Source organism: Cyanistes caeruleus, chromosome 4 (genome assembly GCF_971803275.1).
Source record: "Cyanistes caeruleus chromosome 4, bCyaCae1.hap1.1, whole genome shotgun sequence".
In the NCBI taxonomy this organism is placed as follows: Eukaryota; Metazoa; Chordata; class Aves; order Passeriformes; family Paridae; genus Cyanistes; species Cyanistes caeruleus.
In genome coordinates, this window is record NC_141704.1 from 42,704,332 (window position 1) to 42,725,446 (window position 21,115).

Consider the following 21,115-nt stretch of genomic DNA (forward strand, 5'->3'; position numbering starts at 1 on the left):
AGTCCCTGCCTAGGGATATCCACAGCAGGATTGCTGAGTTTCCATCACAAATGATTAGGCAGAAACTGCTGGCAGTGAACTGCAGCTTTCCTTCAGATCTACCACCATGGAGTGGAAGGACATGAGTCTTGTAGTGTAGGTGAAGTCCCTTCTAAAGACCAATTTTTCTTCCTAGCAGGCTAGATGAAATATGTGGCTGTGCCAAAACAGCATTGCTTTCTCTTAATCAAGGGCTTGCCAAGACAGTATGCTCAAGGGTAGGATTTCATTGCAGGTAATGCTTTGGTTTTGTTTCCAGACTGAGATGAATTTCTATTTAAAGTTCTGCTTCCAATGGTGTGTCTTTATTAACATGTAATATTTAGGCTATCCTGAAAACCATTAATATTTAAGACTTTACTAAATCATGCATATTTACATGAGCTGTATCTGTAGCCATGTTTCTTTCATCCTTTGAAGAAGATTCTATAGCATGGTACTATAATGGCTGGACTTCAAGGATTATTAAAATAGTTATGAACTCTGTGGTGTTTTCTGTTGTTTCTTCTGTGATTTCCTGTGAATGTGCCATATCAAATGAGTATTACAAATGGCCTTTCCTTGTGGTTTTTTTATTAACAGCATTCCTTGTTTGGTGTAAAAACATTGAAATAGGTTTGGGAGTTTTGCTGTTCAGAGAAACTCTTTTTTGCCTTCTACTTAGAAAATTGTTTTTTTCCTTTTTCGCCCTCCAAAAAATTTTAGCATCTCTACAACTCTTCTTAGTTATCCATTCCTGCGGTAAATGAAATCTTATCTTGTAATTTTGAGAGATCAATTTTCAAGTAAGAACATTGTAATAAGACACTAGTTGTCCCAATATGCATGTTTATTATTAAAAATTAATGTGTAAATGGCTAAACTGAAAAACAGAGTTCATACTAATAACATAAAAAACTAATGTAAGACCATTTTTATGAAGTGCCTGCTTTTTTTTGTGATTGATACAATGTGAGAGAAGTTGTTGGGTGGTACTGATAAATATTTTTCAGTAAGGCTTTGTTATTTTTGTAAGAAATTATATAAAAATAGTAATTAAAGATTATAATTCTCATATGCCAGTCTTTCATTTGCATTAAATTTCAGCATTTGTGAGTCTGAATATTCTAATTCATTCGACAATGCTGTCTAGTATTGTTAGGAGAAAAAAAGAAAAGGTGTAATCAATCAGGGTAGTCATTGTGAAAATTGTTTTTATGTGAAAGCTAGAAGGTATGTGATGTTCCTGAACTTCATGTGCCTAATACATCGATATATAAACTATAAGGCATCATCCACTAGAGCTCATTAAATGTTGAATTTCTTTTTTGTTTCTACAAAGTGAAATCGTGGATGAGAGGATATTTGATTCAGATTGTTCTGAAACTAATCTGGAAGGATTTTCATCCAAAAATTCAAATTTTGATCCTTGATCAAAAAAAAAAAGAGCATGTTTCAGAAAAAAATAAAAAAATCCAATTTAAGAGTATTTGGGGCTAATGTTGATTAGAAATTGACAGATTTTTTTAAGAATTACTATTTCTGTCCTGTATTTAATGAGCATACTTACAAGAAAAAATGTGATCTGCGATTCTGACTTCACTTCAATTTTGTTATGTTGCCATTTTGAAAAAACATGTTCTCACCATACCTCATTAGAATGCAAATGTGTGATAATCCTAATTAATGTTTCTGAGAAGCTAACTGTAGTTGGTATTTTAGAGGAGTCAATTTTAAAGTTTCTCGTGTGGTCTTAATGAAACCAACTGGACTGCCTTGTCCTCTCTGATTGGTGCTCATTACTCCAGACAAGTACACCTGGAGCTCCCCTCACACCATTGTGAGATAAAGCTGTTTCAGTGCAGGGCAAGTGTGGATTGTTTTAGCAGGAAGGAAAGCACAAGATGAGGCCTAAGCTGCTAATTGACCTTAATTAGGAGCAATTTGTTTTAATCAGAAGTTTTACAGCCTGCTCTAAGTAGTTCATTCCTCTCTGTAGCAGCTCTTTTCAGGAATTCCAGTGGATGAACCATGTATAAGGCTTTGAATGCAGCTTGTACCTGAATATCTGTGGAATCTTGACCTGTACAGAGTACATAAACCTTTATTTACACTGAAGGACAACTGTATTTCTTGGTAGTAGTAACTCCTGCTGCGCTGCATTTTTCACTGTTTTGTTACAAAGGTGACATCTGCACACTGTACACACCTTTGAGAGGCAGAACTGAAGTTGGTGCACACTGGTGTTTTCCACTAAAAAAAAAACATTTTAGTTAGTTTAGAACAAGTAAAAGGAAGTCCATCCCTGAATATTTGGGTAAGGTTTCCTGTGGTTCTACAAGGTCTGAGGTCTAGGCTGCAATAGTTTGCATTGTATCAGGGACAGGAGATCTGTTGCATTTAAAGGATCATTATTTATTTTCATTGATATTTTTGTTATTATCCTGTTAATACACATAAAGAATAGGGGAATGGCTGAGTTATCATTGATTATAGCTTGACTTCTGGAATGAGACAATGGAACCCAAGGAACAATTTACATAAATTAAATTGGAAGGAAAGCCAGTAACAGCTGTATAGCAGTTAAGTTAAATTTTAAATTCAAAAAATAATTGTGAAAGTAAGACTCTTTTCATTGTGAAAGCAAACATGGTTACAAAAATATATACAGATATTTCCTGTCATCTTACAAATGCTTGAGATGGCAAGATGTAGTGGTCTTATCTAGCGTAGAGTAAAAAAACATGACACATCTCACACAAAAACCCCAAACATTATGCTGAAGTTGAGGACTGGAAAAAGTTGCGCTGCTGTTCATATGGCAGCCTCCTCTTTTAAATTTTCCTAACTAAATACTTTAAGATCATGAGTTTTCATTGTAGTCTGTATTTCTGTGTGAAGGTGAAGGAAGAGGAGTTAAAGCTTCAGGAGCTGAGACCTTCTGAGAGCAGATTTGAGCTTGCTCATCCTATACGAGCTGAACAATCCCAGCTGGTAGAGAGTTCATGCACTGTGATTCCAGGCAAATGAACTGAAGCGTGAGCTGCTGGCCTGGATGTCATTGTCCTTTGGAGAAAGGATTATTCTAGTGCTTGCATCAGGATACCAAACTGCAGCAGTGAGCACAGTGAGAGACCTGTACTGGGGACAGAAGACACAACTTCCCCCAGAGGATGGTTTGGAAATCCAGCATCTGGTTTGGTGAACCTTGGAACAGACACATTGCTTGAGGTGGAGCAATCCTTAATCCCTCCTTGAATCTTGCTTGTATGAGCAGCTAGGGGAGGGAACAGCTTTGAAGCAGGTAATGTTTCTGTTACAGTACACTTAGAGCCGGTGAGATGAACAGCGTCCAGCCCCAGATCTCCTCTCAGTGGTGAATGTCATCTCTCCCATCAAAATGACCCTTCCACAGCCATATTCAAATGGATTGTTGGCTTATTGTTTAAAAGTAAGTCAAGGAACAGGGGAAGGAACTAGAGTAGCCATAAGCCATGGGGAAGAGTACTAAGGGGCATGCAAACCAGCAAGTTCATTCTAAACAGAGGATAATTTTCCATTACAGGCTTTCAGGCTTTCAAAACAAGATGGCTATAAGGCATTTCCTCATCCTGTTGTGCTCTCAAACCCTCCAAGTGCTGTTTATGTTATTGAGAATTCAATTTCTTTCACAGCATGGTTTAGGCTCCTCTGTTTCTTTTAAAGAAGATAGAGTATTATGTTGACATAAAGACTGTAAAATACTGCAATGCTTTATGTGATCCATGGTGTCAACAGAGGGCACAGGAGTGAGACACAGCTTAGCAGTTTGCCACTGCATATTCAAGGGAATTGCTTGCTAAATTTTTTAGTCACAAATGCAACTAAGTTGTAGCAAATAACAGGACATTTAAAAGGACAAAATTAAGACAATGTCAAATTTGATGTTTTACCTATTTTTCCTCTTCATTTTCTATGTCTGTATTTTCTAGTTTTACTGTGGTAGTAAATTACCAAAATCGTTGCCTTCCAAATCTCTGTTGTTTACTTTGGGCAAGATTTGGAGGTACTTAAAGAGATTAAATAAGGCACTAAGTACTAAGTCTCTCAACACATTGTTTCTTGCTAATGTGAGAAAACATAGGCATGCTTCAGTTTGAATGAGAAACGGGAAAGACAAGTTTTTGACAGACCATAGTACCATCGCATAAGATGTAAATGGGTTGGAGCAGTATGACGGTTTGTTGGACAATGGAGTAGGAATGAATTTTTTTTTTAAAGCTTGTCTCACTCCCCTCCCCATCCCACCCTGAATGTGGAAAGCCTGATATTGCGAAACATGAAATAAATTAACAGCTGTTCATGGCAGTTAAAAAGTGTAATTAATGAAATAAGGTCTCTTGCACCTTCTAGTGATTCTGAGAGGATTAAAAGTGTAGTGGGGGGTGGGGAGGGACAGCTGCACAGAGCTTGGTTAATGTTTGTCTTTACTGATACTAGGAGGTGGGATTGAAGCAACATTCCAGAAAATTAAAGCGATAATTTAGATATAAAACAGAATAGTCAACTCTGTGGATGTTGCAGAGAGCATGTTCCATTCTTGAAACACTGTTGGAAGGAAATCAAAACACAAAATAAAATCTTTTGTCTCATTGTTTAAATACCTTTTGTTCTGTTGAAAATCTGAATCCCAAATATCAAAGAAGCAGAGGAGGCAAAGGAGAATCAAAGTACTTCACCTAAGGAAGAAGTAAAGTAACTGTGATTATACAAAAAAAGAAAGGCAGTCATAATTCTGGTTGTGCTGTGCCTTTATTGAAATTGCTACTGTCATTTTATTCCAACCTTTTGGCTTTATCAAAGGTGTGCAAAAAGAAGATGGTGCTTGGTGAAGTCCAGTGGTTGTGATTACAGCCCAAAAGTGGCTACATTAGGCTTTCATAGAGAAACCTGCATTATGGTAGTATAGCCATTGTTTAGAGCTTATTCCACAAAGGTACTGTTAATATATTTAGGCCTTTTAATTTGAAATTTTATAAATTTTATTTTGATGTGTGGGAAATTGAGAAAGCTTACTACTTTTAACTGGTATAACTTTTCATGGGAGAAGGGTGTGTGAAACTGTGTGTTCCACCAGAGACACATTCTTGCAAAGAACAAAGCATTTTGCCTCAAAGCTTGTAATGAGTTTGGTAGATTTTTGTTTGTTTGTCTAGCCAAATGAAAAAAATAAATTGTAATAATTTATTTGACATATGTATGTCATTGATTTATATTTCCATCAGCAGCATTCCTATTTTCATTGCCATCCATAATCTCTGTGCATCTCTCTAAATATGTACTATGCTTTGAAATGTGCCCTCCCATGTAAATACAATGTTTTTTACAAAGTCACCACTGGTTTGAAATAATTGAATCAGGTGTAAAAGTTACATGCATTATACACACAAGACAAACTTAAAAGAAAATACTTGTGCAGCAGGTGATGTTTACTCGCTTACTGTGAGACAAAGGTGACTGATTTTGTTACTTATTTGCATGTATTTTTCTCTTTTATAGAAGAATTACAATTATTACCACGTCAGAAATCATTCTTGTTAGCATCACAATCACATGGAAAACTTGTTCCTCTTGAACACATTGTTATATAGGAAATAGGACAAACTTCTGAAACTGTTCTTTGATCTATGCAGGCCCCATTTTTAGATAATAAACGCACTAACTATTTTAAGATTCAGAAAGCAACTAAATACTATAAATTAGTGTATTAAATAGCCTTGGAGCTGGTGTAAAGAGTAATAATTTCACCTATTTTATAATAAGTTGATTTTTCAGCCTTTTTCTGGTTTCTAAGGGAAACCAGAAAGAAGATTTCTAACTTTGCCATCGTCTTTGAGACATATCCAGCAAACCTAGTGCAGCTGAAGGCTGCATTTTGTTTCTTCTTTTATACTGTTGATAGAGCTCTTTTGCTGTGCCTCAGATTCTCCTTAATCATGCTCACTTATCTTTGCACCTGAGCATGAATTCTGTAAGCTCTGTCAAAATTTCTCCTAATGTGTTAATGTCCTTTTTCTTTTAAAATCACAGTTACTGTGAATACAGAGTAAATTACTTAAGATTTAATATTTTTCTGCTTAAACTTGCAGGCAATATTTTCTCAGTTTGTTAATCCAGATTTCATCCAGTTTAGAAGATGAGAATGGGGAGCAGTATTTCTCTCTCTCTTTTCCCAGTGGGTACTATAAAAATTATGAAGAAACAAGTAATATGCTACAGTTGAAATTCTGAAAATAGAGACTTCTACTCTATTTTCCAAATGTAGTGCTTAATTTCTTAAAAGAGTGATGTCTTGGAGATTGTCACAAAAACATACTTTTTGCATATCCAAATACCCTTATTCTTCCATCTGAACTATCTGGCATTCATTTGAAGAATTCATTTTACTGAATTTGTCAAAGGGCAAAGAGTTTACTTTGTTGTAAACAAATAAGCTTCTGCATAAAAGCTAGCAAAGTGGAATCTTAAAAATGATGAAGTTATGATAACAGAATATTATTTATCCTCAGGGAGGGAAACATAATTTTGCAGACAATTATTTAGGAAGAAATTGGACCTCTGATTTTTTGGACATCTTTGTTGTTCAGAAGCAGTGGCACTGACTAGTCCCTGTAAAGAAGGTTTAGCACAGCATCTCAGAAGTTCTACCAACCTTATTCAAGGTTCTGGGCTTCCATCCAATGAACTTTCCTGGATTTGAAAAAAGATGTGTTAGTCTAGACTTAACTGCAGTTAGTGACTAGCCATAGGGGAAATTGCTACTGTAAAATGATAGAATTTTACAATCAGTCCAATTCATACGTAAGTTAAACCCCATAAAAACTCTTCTGTGCACTGAAAGTCTTTTAAGCATAGTTTTTAAGTAGAAACTTGTGTCCATGTTAATACTTTCTGACATAATTTATTTTACAAAAAAAGAGGTGGTATTTCTTTGACGATATCTAAGTATTACATGGTTTCTTCACATCTTTTATTTATTTGACCCTCTGAAATGTATCATTCAGGTAAATCAAAACATCTGGGTTTTTTTCTGGGCAGAGAAAGATATCACATAGTTTATGACATAGTTAGAGATAATCATACACATTTATAGGGCTTTCAGAAGTAATTTTGGTGAAAAGCAGCTTCTACAGAAACTGAATTTATGATCCTCTGCCTGAAAGCCATCTGTTTCCAAAATACAACTTAATTAGGATCCAATAAGTGACAGTATTTTATTCAAAACACTTGAAAAGTAAAAGTAAAGCATTAAAAATCAATTATAAATACAAATACAAATATTATGTGTGTATGTACACATAATATAGACACCAAATTCATAAATACCTACTAGGAAAGCCAGATACTCCCTATCTGGTAACTTGATGGAGATGCTATTTGTAGGTGGTCACAAAACTCAGGTCTTGCTATCATAGCACTGATTCAAGAGAAGTTAAGATAATTCAAATTCACTCCTACGAAGTCCAGTTAAAGATAGATTTACAGGATTGGTGAAGGTGGGATTTATGTTTGGCCAATAGCTCAAGTCTGTTGATGAAACCTGAAAACAGAGCTAATGAATTTGAAACTTCCTAACCCATGGCAGCTCCAAGAGATTGTCATCCCACTGGCATGAGGCTGCACAGGGGGAGTGCCCGCAAACTTTGGCATGTATTGTTAATTTCAACTATACTTATATTTAATATTTTTGCCCTTTTCATAAAGACAATCTGAGAAAGTTTCTGTGGAAGCTGGAAACCATGTGACAGGCGTGAATGAAAACAAGGATGACTTTATCTCAAAATATCTCAAAAGATCTTGAGTTTCCAGCAAAGTCTTCTGCAAGTTAAAGGAACAACTAAGGTTATTTTAAATTTTACTGGTGGTTACCACTACAGAGATGTACAGAATTTCCCTCAGAGATCTACAAAGTATAAATTCACTCTAAAAGGAGTCTGGAGAAGGATTAGGATGTATCTCTGACTAGCTAGCTAGAGGAGGAGGGTATGCAAAGAAAGCAGTCTGCAGCCAAAGAGGACCAATGGATTTTTCACTGTGATACTAACAAGATGCCGATGAGCTGCTCTACGCTCATAGTCTATTCCCTTATGTGAACCCATGTCCGAAGGGATAATAGTAATTTATTTCTGCCTTGTCAAATTCTCCTGTTTTTCCTGATTATTCTTGCACCACTGACTCAATCATCTGACATTCTGTTGCAGATTAATTCCCCCCCTTCATTGTTTTTTTTTTATATTGTTATTTTTATGGAGACAGGGTATGGCTTCAATATAGAAATGCATATTACAGTTTTCAGAGGTCCATTTATAGTGGAATGCCTTTGTATCAGCAGAAGGTAAATAGGATGGACACAAATGAAAGGAGGTGAGTAGGAGAGAGAATGTAATGGAGAAATTATTTTCTAGATAAAATGGCAAGAGGATAGGAATGTGGAAAGTTGCTCTGGTTGTATCACTCCCAGGGGACTCTGTGAAAGAATTAAGTCACCTGCAAATAACAGGTGAGGGACCTGTCCTTGTGAAAGAAGTATACAAAAATGTTTAACTTTTTTCAATTTTATGTATGATTTCTCATTTCCTCATATCAGTCAAAGGTGAGCAATATGAATTACAAAATTAAAGAACCCGTAGGCAATATACAACTTAAAAACCCACAGCAATTCACTGGTACTAATCATTGAGGAGAACAGGGCACAAAGAAGAAGCTGAAGCATGGATTTTTATGTTCTCTCTCCAGTAGTATCCAAAAAGCCCAAAGAGACCGACATATGATATGTATAAGAGCTGAAGAGGGTCAGAAAACTGAATAACCAGATAGATTACTGAGAGAACCAGGGTTGTTGAGGCCTGAAGAAGGCTCCAGGGAGGTCCTATTGCAGCCTTTCAATATATAAGTAGGGATTATAAGAAAGGTGGAGACTTTTTACTCATCCTTTTACTCATCCCTGTCCTGTAGTGACAGGACAAGGGACAGTGGTTTTGAACAGAAAGAGGGTAGATTAAGATTGAATAGATTAAATAATTATTGTATGGTGAGGGTGGTAAGACACTGGAACAGGTTGTCCAGAGAGTAAGTGCCTCATCACTGTAGCTGTTTAAGGTCAATTTTCAGGGGAAATTGTTGAGCCCTGCCTTTCTGATTCTGTTATTGTGTGATTCTTTGAAGATTTCATTGCTGTATAGTACCATATTTGGCCATAACAATACAGCTAAATTATTCTGGTGTGTATAGTATTCATAATAATCACAGAATCATAAAACAGTTTGGGTTGGAAGGGACCTTTAAAGATCACCTAGTCCAACTCCTAGTGAGCAGAGATACCTTCAGCTTGAACAGGTCTCTTGGAGCCCCAGCAAATCTGACCTTGAATGTTTCCAAATTTCCAGGATAGGTGCTGCAACCTATGTTTCAGGACTTTGAGCACAGCAGAAATCAAATGAAAGATGAGGCGTTAGCTATACAAAGGAACTTATTGCACATTTTTCTTTCACGTTGATAGTGTCCAAGCAGGAAAATGCCAGATGTGTAAGTAGGCTCTGTCTCCTATCCTGTATTTTTAAAACTTTGTTGTGTAAAATCTTCACTATACATAACAAACTTTTTCATGTCTTGGAGGAATTCAAATGTAGATAGCAGAGAAGACATTTAAGGATCACCAAGTGTTAGTCCCATAAACTCCAGGCAGAAAGTGGGCCTGCAGCCCATCTTTTGAATTTTGAATCTTTTTCTTTAGTAGTGAAATAGTTTAATTCAAAAAAGAATTTTTTTAAACGACATATCTTAGTCTTTCTTAGGAAATGTAATTTAGATACATTAGAGGAGAAAGAGCTGTTCATTTTACAGAATCTTTGGTGAAGATACAGTTTTGTATATTAGGAAAAAGTCAGAGTTGGTTTTCTTTAAAAATTAAACACCAGAAGTTATCATCTCACAAAAAGAAAAGTAGTTTTTGCAACTATGTTGCACAAAGCTTTAATCTGAAAATAATTAAGAAGAATAAACAACCACACCAAAAAGTGATAGGATTGTTTACATACAGGGGATGAGATTAAGACAGTGAATGTATTTGTGTGAGAATTAACAGCCAAGTTTAATGTCTCACATAGGAAACTTTAACAGTTATGAGAATCTTGATGTTTGCATTGGCTCTCCATATTTTGGAATTCTTCTATAATTGATAATACTTTTCTGTAATCATCCCTGGCCAACTACATGTGCCATGGCATCTCAGCCAAGTCATGCTAGTATTGGGAGTGGAAATATTGAAGTTATTGAACTGCCCGGAATAAAATATTCCGTATATTAGGAACACTGTGCCTTCTCGGTGAAACACAGTGAAACAGTTCCAAAGTGAATGCAAAAGGGCAGTGTGAGATATTCATTGTGGGAGATCCTTTAAGGGCATAGTCTATAATAATTCCTGCAGTGAGTCTGGGATGTCAGCTCCTGTCAGCAACAGCCATGGGTTGGCAGTTTTAGAAAATCTCTAAGGCAGGGTAACATATTGGCCCCAGAGAAGATGGTAGGGGAGGAGCCCTTTGCAGTTTTTTGGGGTGTGCTGGGACTTCATGCTTCTTCAGTTAACATGGAAGGTTGACTCACGTTCTTCAGCTATGATTCTGAATTGTTAAGATATAACTATGGCTTTATTATTACGGTGTTATTTCATTTCTTAGAGATATTTTTTTCTCAAAAAAGATGAGCCAAAGCCTTGCTCCCTATGAAGGTGTTAATGCTGCCTGATAAAAGTGATGTGCTTACTTTAAGCTAGTGATTTGACTGACATTTCTCTTAAAAATAAAATAAATTCATTTTAATGGAAATTTAGAATGGAATGTAAATACTATATATGTTATGCACGAAAAACAGTCTCAGTACTCTTTACTTTTCCAGTTATCCCACTTCCCAATGGGAGCTGGATATGTATTTCTTTTTGAACAGAAATGAAAAATAGTCCTACTTATGTAGGATCTTCCTGAATCTGAGTATGTTTATAAATACGTACTTATAAGGAAAATTTATACGGTACTCACAGAGGCACATAATTTATTAAAAACAATTTAATATTATTTATGAAGTTTAGGAACAGCTGGAAGCTGCCTGTCATTATTAAATTAATTGCAATACTTAAGTACATAATAAGGCAATGTTTCAATGTTAGAAACAATAATCAAAAGATAAAATATGCGCAATTCAAGGAAATTTTGAGTACATCCTTTACATGCTTGTGGCTCTTGCTTTTCTTCTTGCAGAGGACTCACATTGTTATTGTATTTCTTTTTAGATAAAAAATTGTAATTTTATAACTGATTCTCTCCAGAGAATTCAGTTATATTTGCATTAATACTGCTTAATTGCACATAGGTATAAAGATAAATCAAGGCTGTGCCTGTAAGACACAGACCCAAACAGTGAGAAGCATAGACCTCAAGGAGATGCAGAGGGGCATTTTGTGCCTCAGGGAGGGAGAGACAAAAAGAACAACTCATTCAACAGGAAATATGCTTACAGCAGTACTCTGAGAAAGATGTCATCCACTGCTGAAGGTGATGTGAGATAGGAATAATTTGCTGCCTTAATGGCTTGCATTGTTTGTAAGGCTACATTCCTATTTGTGCTACAACTGCGTGATCCGAGAGCTCCAATTATTGCAGCCCTGCTTCTCCCTGTGTACCTGGCTTTTAATGATGCCCTGAGAACGACTCCTGGCTATATATTACACAGCAAAGATCATGGCATGCCCTCCATATTGGACCTGTTCTGTCATCAACAGTGAAATATAATAGCACCACAGTGATGGTTGTTGTGTGGGGGAAATTCACAGTATGACTGATTAGATTTTCTTTTGACATTTTAATCATCATAAAGGCTCATTGCTGCTTTGTTGCACTGGAACCTTTGTGAATTGGATAATAAATACATGTCATATATTTGAAGGATGACTCCTTTCCCTGAAATGAGTTAAGCTTGACTAAATTTTGAAAATGCTGCAATGCTATCAGTTGGCAAATAAGTTGGTTTCTTAGAATTGATCTTAGAGTGCATGGGACATTTCTTTCAAAATATCCTATAGCCCTTCTAGTAAAATTAGGACTGTATATTTTCTAGAAGCCTAACTGCTAATGGACAGCTTATTTGAATGGGTAATTAATTACTATGATAACTAATGTAAGATATTCTAGTTTTTCTGATAAATGCTTTTGAGAATTTGCTTTATCCCAGTACAGTTTAAATGTGTTTCAGAGCAACTTGCAGTAGATTTGGATAATATCCATTCAATCAGCATCTAATTGGCAGGGAAAAAAGATTATAGTATATGATTAGTTCTTCAAGAAATTGATTGCTTGTAAGTGTGCTAAAATACCTGAATAACTCTGCAAGACTACACAATGTAAATAATCCCATTCAAGGTACTAAGACTCATGATTTGAGTAGATTTAACTTTCAGACATTGCTAACAAACTACCTTATGAAATTCACATAGGAAAAGGTTCTCAGTCCTGCATCATTAGATATTTTTCAGAAATTCAGGCTTAGGTCTTACTCTGTAGATAGCTTTGACTAATGAATTGCTTGTCTACAAGCACTGTTAAATAAGTTTGGACTTTATATCTTAATAAAAACCCAGACATTAATTCTAAAAGTTGACATTTGCCATGAGCAATTTTGTTGCATCTATTTGTTTCTGTATAATACCTAATATTTTATATCCTGCTTCATATGTGTCTAGTTTGCAAAAATATATACATATGTTTTTTTCTATTTTCTCATCTGAAACAATTTTAGCTCAAATTAATATATAAATAGTGACTATTATTAATGTTGGCATTAGTCTGGAATAATTTGTTATACCCACTCATCTTTATTTCACATACTGATCATGTTCAAAATCAGTGAAGCGTGTGAAATTGCAAACGACTAAGTAGAAGCATTTGCAATTCTGTCCACTTCTGCCTACAAATTAACCTTTTTAATCTTAAAAAAATAAAGTCTGCATGATATTGAGGCCAACAATATGAGTCTAGCCATGAGAAATTTTTCATGTCAGCAAATGGAGAATTGTACCTGTTGTAGTAAGATTTCACACAAGGAGGTCACGTGCTAAAGCAGCTATAGGGATGTGTATTCATTTCTGTTGTAGCTGTTTTGCACTCGCTGACTTGCTCACATAATGTTGCTCTTAACACTGTGTAAGTTGATGTTGGTTAAACAAAAGAAGCAGCTACAAAGAGCGTAGCTGATTTTGCTCAAGGTCATTTATGAAGTCAGTAGCAGAGGTGGGACTAGAAGTCAAACGTTTCCATAATTGTGCTCCAGACCTATCAATCCCAAAATCCTATCTAGGTGATAATATCCACCTTACATTTCAATGCCTTTCCTAAAGGGCACTAAACTCCAAGCTTGATTAATGGTGACACGTTACTTTCTGTGACAGGAGCATAAGCTCTGAATGAACAATTATTTAAATGTTCTCAGCTGAGAATCATGCCCTCATCATCCATGCTTGATGTACAAACATGGTCTCCTGACTGTCTGCGCTTTTGCCCATCTGTTTGGATGGCATAATGCCTGTTCTCAAGTAGGTCAAAACCTTGCCGTAGGGCATGTATGCCAGGCAACAATGGCTTTCAGTGGAAGACTGCATAACCCTGAAAGTCTTCACTTTTAGTGAAGTTAGTCCTTCCTTTGGTAGGATTCCATCATTAGCTCCTCACGTGTATATACTTATCCTCAGATACCTGAATGATAGTGGGGAAAAGGAGGGAATGGATTAATAGGATGGAAATGAGGCAGTAAAGAATCTTTAATTTTATCTCCTATGAACTCTGAGAAAACTAGTAAATTTTAGTATTTTAAAGGGTGGAACCCACCAGTCCAAGGGGAGAATGTGGTGTGGTCTCTGTTGTATTAGGCTTCTCTGTTGATTTATACTCCGTATATTCAGTCCCCTGAGGCTGAAAAACAGGCAACATTGGTGAGTGCACAAACCTTAGGTTTCTCAAGGCCACTTACTGTACAAACTGTCCCATGGGGAGCAGATCTTAAAATAATTCTCATTCAAGGAATGTGTGAGTATATATACATAGTTTTAATTTCTCTGACCTAAATAGTTGCCTTGTTTATATTTGGTGCATAAAAAAGGTGCATATACAATGTAGTAATGGAACTGCTATGACTTGCTCATTGTTTGAACACTTATTTATAAGCAACATACATATCTCTTTTCAGGAGATAGTAAAATATCTAATAGACGTGTCAACATTGGTCTTCTCTCCACAGAGCAACAGGAGTCAGATGATCTGAGCCTGATGGGCACTGTACTCTGCAAATTATAAGCTAAGCTTTTTTAGGTTCTAATAAATAATGATTTAAATTTTCCATTACAAAATACTTTAGAAGCTATCATGTGTATTTTATTTTTAGCCAGTATATACTAGCATAGCAATTTAAGCAAAAAAATACTTAAAGCTGTGGTTCGGTTTCAATGGCTTCAATACCCTGAAAGTCATTAGAAGGATTTAAACTGGGCATCATCCAGTTTTTTCCCCCTACAATTTAAGATCTTCAAGGTTGTCTCGGATATGTATTGCCTGAAATTGATACTTAAATTCATGTACTTGTTGAAAGAAACAAAACAAAACCAAATGACACATTAAAAGCTTCTGGAATTCAAATACTGCAGGAAACTCCATAGAGGTTACAGTGCACTAATTCCATGAAATATAAGAGAATAAGCAAGGTGCCCTCTAGTGTAAAAATCTTAGCAATGCCTATTTATAGAGTATATTTCATATATAGATGTATATATGTACATATATATATGTATATATATGTATAATACGTATATATTATACATATATGTAATCATCCACTCTGGTTTTGAACTAGTAAGGGCATGGGTAAATCTGAACCTTTAAAATTCTGCTGATAATTCATAGCTGATTTTTTCACTAGCACATTAGTCTGATTTATTGATGATGAAAGCAAATTCAGGCCCACCACCAGGACAAATCAAACAAAAGAGTAAATAGCTCAAGAGTAGTTTTAGGCATATGCTGTCCTAAATAAACTTTGGTTTCTATTATGGAATACTACTGGTCTTTTTTTGAACAGTGTCAGTCCTGGTAGCCTCTGCCAATTTGTTGTGTTTCTTCCTCTCCACACATGGTCCTTGCCTGAAGGTTGAGCTGAAGTTGCCTCTGTGGTCTAGAATCAACAGAAAAAGGGCCCATGTCACCAAGATTCCTGCTTAAGATTCTTCACCTTATGACTGGTCAGTGGTTTTGCTCTGGATATAATCAAATGCACTCTTTTATTTAAATTGTCCCAGTTCTAAATATGAACCATGTATGTATACATACATATCTCTATGTATCTTCAGGTGGACAGTCTGGAGTGCTTAAATCAAGAGCCAGAGTCCTCAAGATTAGTTTCACAAGTCATCTTGCTCTGTAAAGTGATTCAGTACATCTGCATGCTAGCCTGGAAGTCTGAAGGCAGCTGGTAGGAAATGTTACCCACTCAGATATTTCTGTGCACACTTGTGACTCAGTGCTTCTGAGAATTATTCAGGACATAGTTATCTTCTGAGACGATGGGCTCTTGTTTAGTAGTCTAAAAGTTAGAATAGGAGATCTGGGGTGCTAGTTCTTCTCAGCTTGGATCTGTAACTGTGTCTCCCTAAATGAATGACCTAGCCACCACTGCTAGGTGTGTAGCAGCTGTTGCTGGGGCCCCTCAGTATCCTGCCCACATGGAAGCTGTGTTACTCTGCAGCTACAAGTGCAAGAGCCTCTCCAGCAGAACAAGGGTGAGCTGGAATCCAGAAAAAGTGTGGTGAGACCAGCCAGCTGGGAAGAGACAGCTTGACAGTTCCAGCACCGGGTGCTTGGGACACTGGAATCACATAGAAAAACACTGAACAAACCTTCCTTGAACCAAGTACCCCAAGTTCTCACAGGGCTTGTGTAGCAAGGTTCATTTTGCCTTGTTTCTGTACCCTTGTACTGTTTTGCTAGTCCTAGAATCAGGAAGAGCCATGGCAGGAGCTTTCATGCAGACTAGGTATTTTCCTGGAATTTAAGGCTGTCTTCTTGAACTAGGAGCTCTGATTCACAGCCTTCTGTGTGTTTTTACCGCAAGACATGACTTCATAATTGGGTTGGAAGGGACCTGAAAGACCATCTAGTCCATCCCACTTGACATGGGCAGGGAACCTTCCACTGCACTTGAGATTACTCAGAGCCCCATCCAGCCTTAAGCAGTTCCAGGAATCAGGTGTCCGCATCTGCTCTGGGAAACCTGTTGCAGTGTCTCACCATCCTCACAATAAAGAATTTCTTCCTAATAACTAATCTTAACTAAAACCTAACCCCCTTCAACTTAAGGCCATCCCCCTCTGTCCTGTCACTACATACTCTTTTGAAAGTCCCATTCCAGCTCTTTTCTAGGTCCCATTAGGTACTGGAAGGCTGTTGTAGGACCTTCTCTTCCCAAGGCTGAACAGCCTGATCTCTCAGCCTGTGTTCATAAGAGAGGTATCCCAGCTCTGTGGTTAACTTAGTTAACTTCTGGAATTGTTCAACAGGATGTAGCTTTTTACCTGTGATGTGCCTGAAGAATCTTTTTTATTACCCTCAATGTCCTTGGCAAGATTTGCTGCTGCCAGTGCTTTAGCTTTCCTAAGCAGCTCTCTGGCTGTTTAGAGAATTTTTCTGTATTCCTCCCAGGATACTTTCCCCCTCTGTACCTGTTCCTGTTTAAGCTTTTCCAGGAGCTCCAGGTCTCCTGGTGTTCTTCCCTATGATCCATCTTGTAGGGATGTATTGCTCTTGAGCCTGGATGAGACAATCTTTGAGTATTGTCATTATTATAGTGCATTGTTCCATATACTTCAGTTACATCTAAACATTCTTCAGGGACCTGCCTTCTAATAATGGAAAAAAAGGACTGGGAAGTGCTGAGTCCTTGGAATGCATCACAATATACCTCCATGAAACAGCAAACTGTCAGAGAATCAAAACCAATTGAGAGTTATATAAATAATTTCCCTAATGTTTTTTTAGAGCTGCTTCAAAACCACTTGTTAAGCTTGAAGGTACATGTAGGGGTTTGAATATTCTTCCAGCAGTTTAGGACTTTACAAAATATGCTTTTGTCTGCTTTCTCTTCCATATCCCAGAAATAACAGGGAGTCTCCAGAGAAGCTTGAACAGTTGTGCTCAAAACATTAGACCAAATCTTTCTTAATAAAACTCATGAATGTGCACTGCTGATGTCTCAGGGTACATTAGCAGTGATGGTCTTTTCCACCCAGAGGATTCTTATGATGGATCACAGGAAATGAAGCATCCTCCTCTGAAGCACTAAGGGAGAGTTGTTGTCTCCCTCCGCTGACCTAATAAATGATGGTGTGCAATAGAGTTCCCAGTTCCATCAGAACTTTCTGTAGGCTTAGCTCTCCTACAACTTTAGACCACCCCCCTTTAAGCATATAATTTAAATTACATAGTTTGGAGGTCAGTCTGTAGAGGAAGAACTGTAGAGGAAGCTCTAGGAAAACTATCTGGATAAATGTTATGGTTAGGGATTATGAATAATCCCCTATTATTTGCTTCCTAGATTTAATCCTTTCAGTGGTAGCATTATAATAAGGGTCACTTATGGTTTGCCTTGCACTTGTGTTATTAATACTAGGAAGGAGAGAGTCATTTTACAGATCTTACAACTTCCCAGTCAGCAGGTCCATATTTAGGGTTGCTATTCTAAGATACCTAATTTCCTGTGCACTCTGTGAAGCCTTTGGTGCCTTAGTACAGGGTTTTGGATCCCACCCCAGTGACCAGGTGCCTTCAAGTTTCTTACAAAAGCTCCTGACACTTTTTTCATGTCTAGCCATTAAATCAGAGAGTTAGTCACGGTTGAACTCCAAAGGTCTTATGTCTTGTCACATGAGGTAGCTGGATTCCAGGAAACAATATGGTGAAGAAGTCGCTGATCAGACAAATTTTTACAAGAGGAAGCAAACAATCTACAAGAGGACTTATTTTCAAAATCATAAAAATCAGAGCGGTATAGGTCAAACCCACACAACTATACATATGTCAGCCTTCATTTAAATGTATTATTAAAGAGATTTAATAGGATTAACATAGTGGAAACTTGAATTCAAGAGCAACTCGCTTTGAATTAAAAATAGTTCACAGAATGTCAAAACTTCGTATAAAAATCTGAGGATACCTGGTGCAGGTTTTGTTAAAACATCTGAAATTAATCACTATTAATATCACAATTTTAAGTAGTAAAAGAAATATTGTTTGTATCACAGGAAAATCACTCAGGCTCCAGGAACATTTATGTCTGTCAGGCTTAATCATTCCTGGATTCAGTGGGTATGTGATGGATCTGGTAAAATGTGATTTAGGCTCATGAAATTCTTTTAGGCCAGGTTGCTGGTACTGAAAATCGAAAATATTTGATCTGTGGCAAAAGGAGCTCTTTGCAGTAAAGGTCAAGTATGAGCTGTTCTGAAAACTCTCCTACCAAGTGAAACAACTCTTTTTCTTGGTATTCTGTAGCTCTATAAAGTGGGGTGTCAGGGGAATCATGCTGTGGTTATCAATAAGCAGCAACACAGACAAAAGCATCTTAAAAAATGTAGGTCTAATAAAAATTTGGAGGGAGTGGTCTGTGGTCTTCCTTCTACCATCCCTGCTACTTCTGTTGCCTTTTGCCTTCTGTGCTGGAGGTAGTAAACATTATAAGGTGAATCCCCCTGTGATGCATTTTTGATTGCTATTTTATTATGTGCATCTCGTTTTCAGCATATTTTTTCCTTGCTGTTTATCTCTCAGCTAAATTTGGAAAGCTCTCTGCAGGCTGGTGTTCTGTTGAATAAGCTGACTGCCTGAATAGACAAGTGACGTGATTTTGCACCAGTTAGGAGGGACTGTAAAGTAAGAGTACTGCTCTCTGTCTTGCCAAGGCTTTCTCTGCCTATATTAAAACTCACTTCCTTATGTCATGTGAAAAGGCAAAACTAGACCAATCATCCATTCTCCAACTTATTTTCAGATTCATGTTCAGCAATCATTTAGAATAAGGGAGGAAGGGGAGATGCCCTATGGTCCAAAATAGCAAAATCAGGACATTGTTAGCAAGGCTAGAAAGGGACTGGGAAGATCAGCTACAGATCTGCCCACAGATCTCCTCTTAGGTACTGTCTTGTGTCTGAAGTGGCTGAAACTGCTTCATTTTAGAGACTTGGATTGAGTATGTCAAATTTTATGGTAAATTAGTCTGGATTTTAATTTCTAAACAGAGAGATGTTCATGCATCGTAATTCTAGTCTCACATGTATACACTACTGTGCCAGACCATGAGCGAAGCAAATGTGTATCTCATATCCAAAATCTTGGAATTTTGCCTTATTTTCTCTCAACCAAAATTAACCAAACGCTTATTTAAATTTCATGTACATTTTCAAAGTTTTATAGGCTTGAGTTCACAAAGACATTATTTCCCAAACTTTTGGCACTTCTTCAATGCTTCTGCATTAAAAAATAAAACCAAACAAAACACAGTGCTAGAGAAGAGATGAACAATAGATGATGATAGAGAAGACAGAAGCAGGGCAGAGCTCTGAGGCACTTCAGCTGTGAGAACCTTGCCTGTGATACTAAAGGGAATCTGAGATGTCTTTGCCTGCCTCTCTGGCTAAGTTTAAAGAGCTATGCTTTGAAGTCTATACCTGACTCTAATGGAGGTCTTTTGGGAATCCCCTAATCTTTTCCCTTTTGGTCATACATTAGCCACTTTGTGAGAACACCCTCATTTCTAGTCATCCCATTTTGAGAAATACATAATATACTGCTTTCCCAGTATCTCATTTTAGATACTACTCCTGTAATGTTTCCTTTATTAAGTGAAGAATCTGCCGTATAAATGTCACAGTTTTATATAATATTGTTGCAATTCTATAGTACAATAGGAGCAAAATGAAAACACATAACTTTCTAAAGGCATCTATTGTGACTAGCATTGGCAGATATCCAAAAGCCCTGTAAAAGAAGATGCTACATGCTGCTAGCAGCTCATAACAAGCACACTCAAATCTTTGCATAATATGTCCACATTGAATATGTGGCTTTTAAATCTGAAAGCAGTGCTGAAATTACTTCTCCCTGATTTTTTTTCTGGAGAATATATATACATTTTCCGGGCCATTCTTGCTTTTAGTAGATGAATTTACTAACAGGGATGTTCAGTGATAAGAGGAATTTTATTAGTTACAAAAGGTGAATTTTGTAATTAAAATTGTAAATGATGACATTAGAAATTGCTTGATGTTAGGTGAAGAAGTAAACGAGTCTGGTTAAGGGACCAGGGATGTCAGATGAGAATATTCACACATTTGCAGAAAAAGAACAACCAAGAGTTGTTAATAAAATAGTAAGAACACCCACAACATTAAATAAATACTGAAAAAAAACACTTTTCACAGATGTAAAAAACAGCAGTAGAGATATAGTGAGTGAATAATTGTTCACTGCATATTAGTCACCCTGCTGCAGTAATTTTTATTATTAATAATAGCTGTTTGGAACCCAAATTTGGATAAACTTTTCCATCCAATCATCAAATAAAAGTCCTCAATTACACAGAGACTTGGAAAGAATTATTAGGAACTGTTGACTAAACACAGCTTGGACTTTGTGGAGACATGAGCTGTATCTTTCACTATCTCTTCCAGAGCAAGGGCCACCCCAAAGTCACAGGAGATGTTTTGTCATTTCCCCTGTATGGTAATTGTAGGATTTCCCTTGTCTTCTCTGGCCTTTGTCTCTAAGAGCTGTTCATGAGACCTCACAGGACAAAATTGTGAGACTGCTAGTCTTAGACTTAAAAAGATCCAGCTCTGCATTACACTGATCTTCTAACCAACCTTCATGATGAGGAGTAGTATAACTTCTCATTGCATCAGATTCAAACCAGCATCCCAAGTGATGTTTAAGGGTTGAAATTTTCCTGTGCATCATGACGCACAGCAAACCATGCA

The 21,115-nt window shown here is 36.9% G+C and overlaps 1 protein-coding gene and 1 long non-coding RNA gene across 5 annotated transcripts in view; one reads left to right on the top strand and one right to left on the bottom strand.

Moving 5' to 3' along the window:
- The window catches only part of PPFIA2 (PPFI scaffold protein A2), a 289,459-nt gene that overhangs the window by 43,799 nt on the left and 224,545 nt on the right, over positions 1–21,115 (top strand). The window lies entirely within an intron of this gene.
- Positions 2,122–4,738, bottom strand: LOC147653601 (uncharacterized). Its single transcript, XR_015286510.1, has 2 exons — positions 4,662–4,738; positions 2,122–2,271 (listed from the first exon to the last, which is right to left on the bottom strand). It is a non-coding gene; the product is annotated as an uncharacterized LOC147653601 (long non-coding RNA).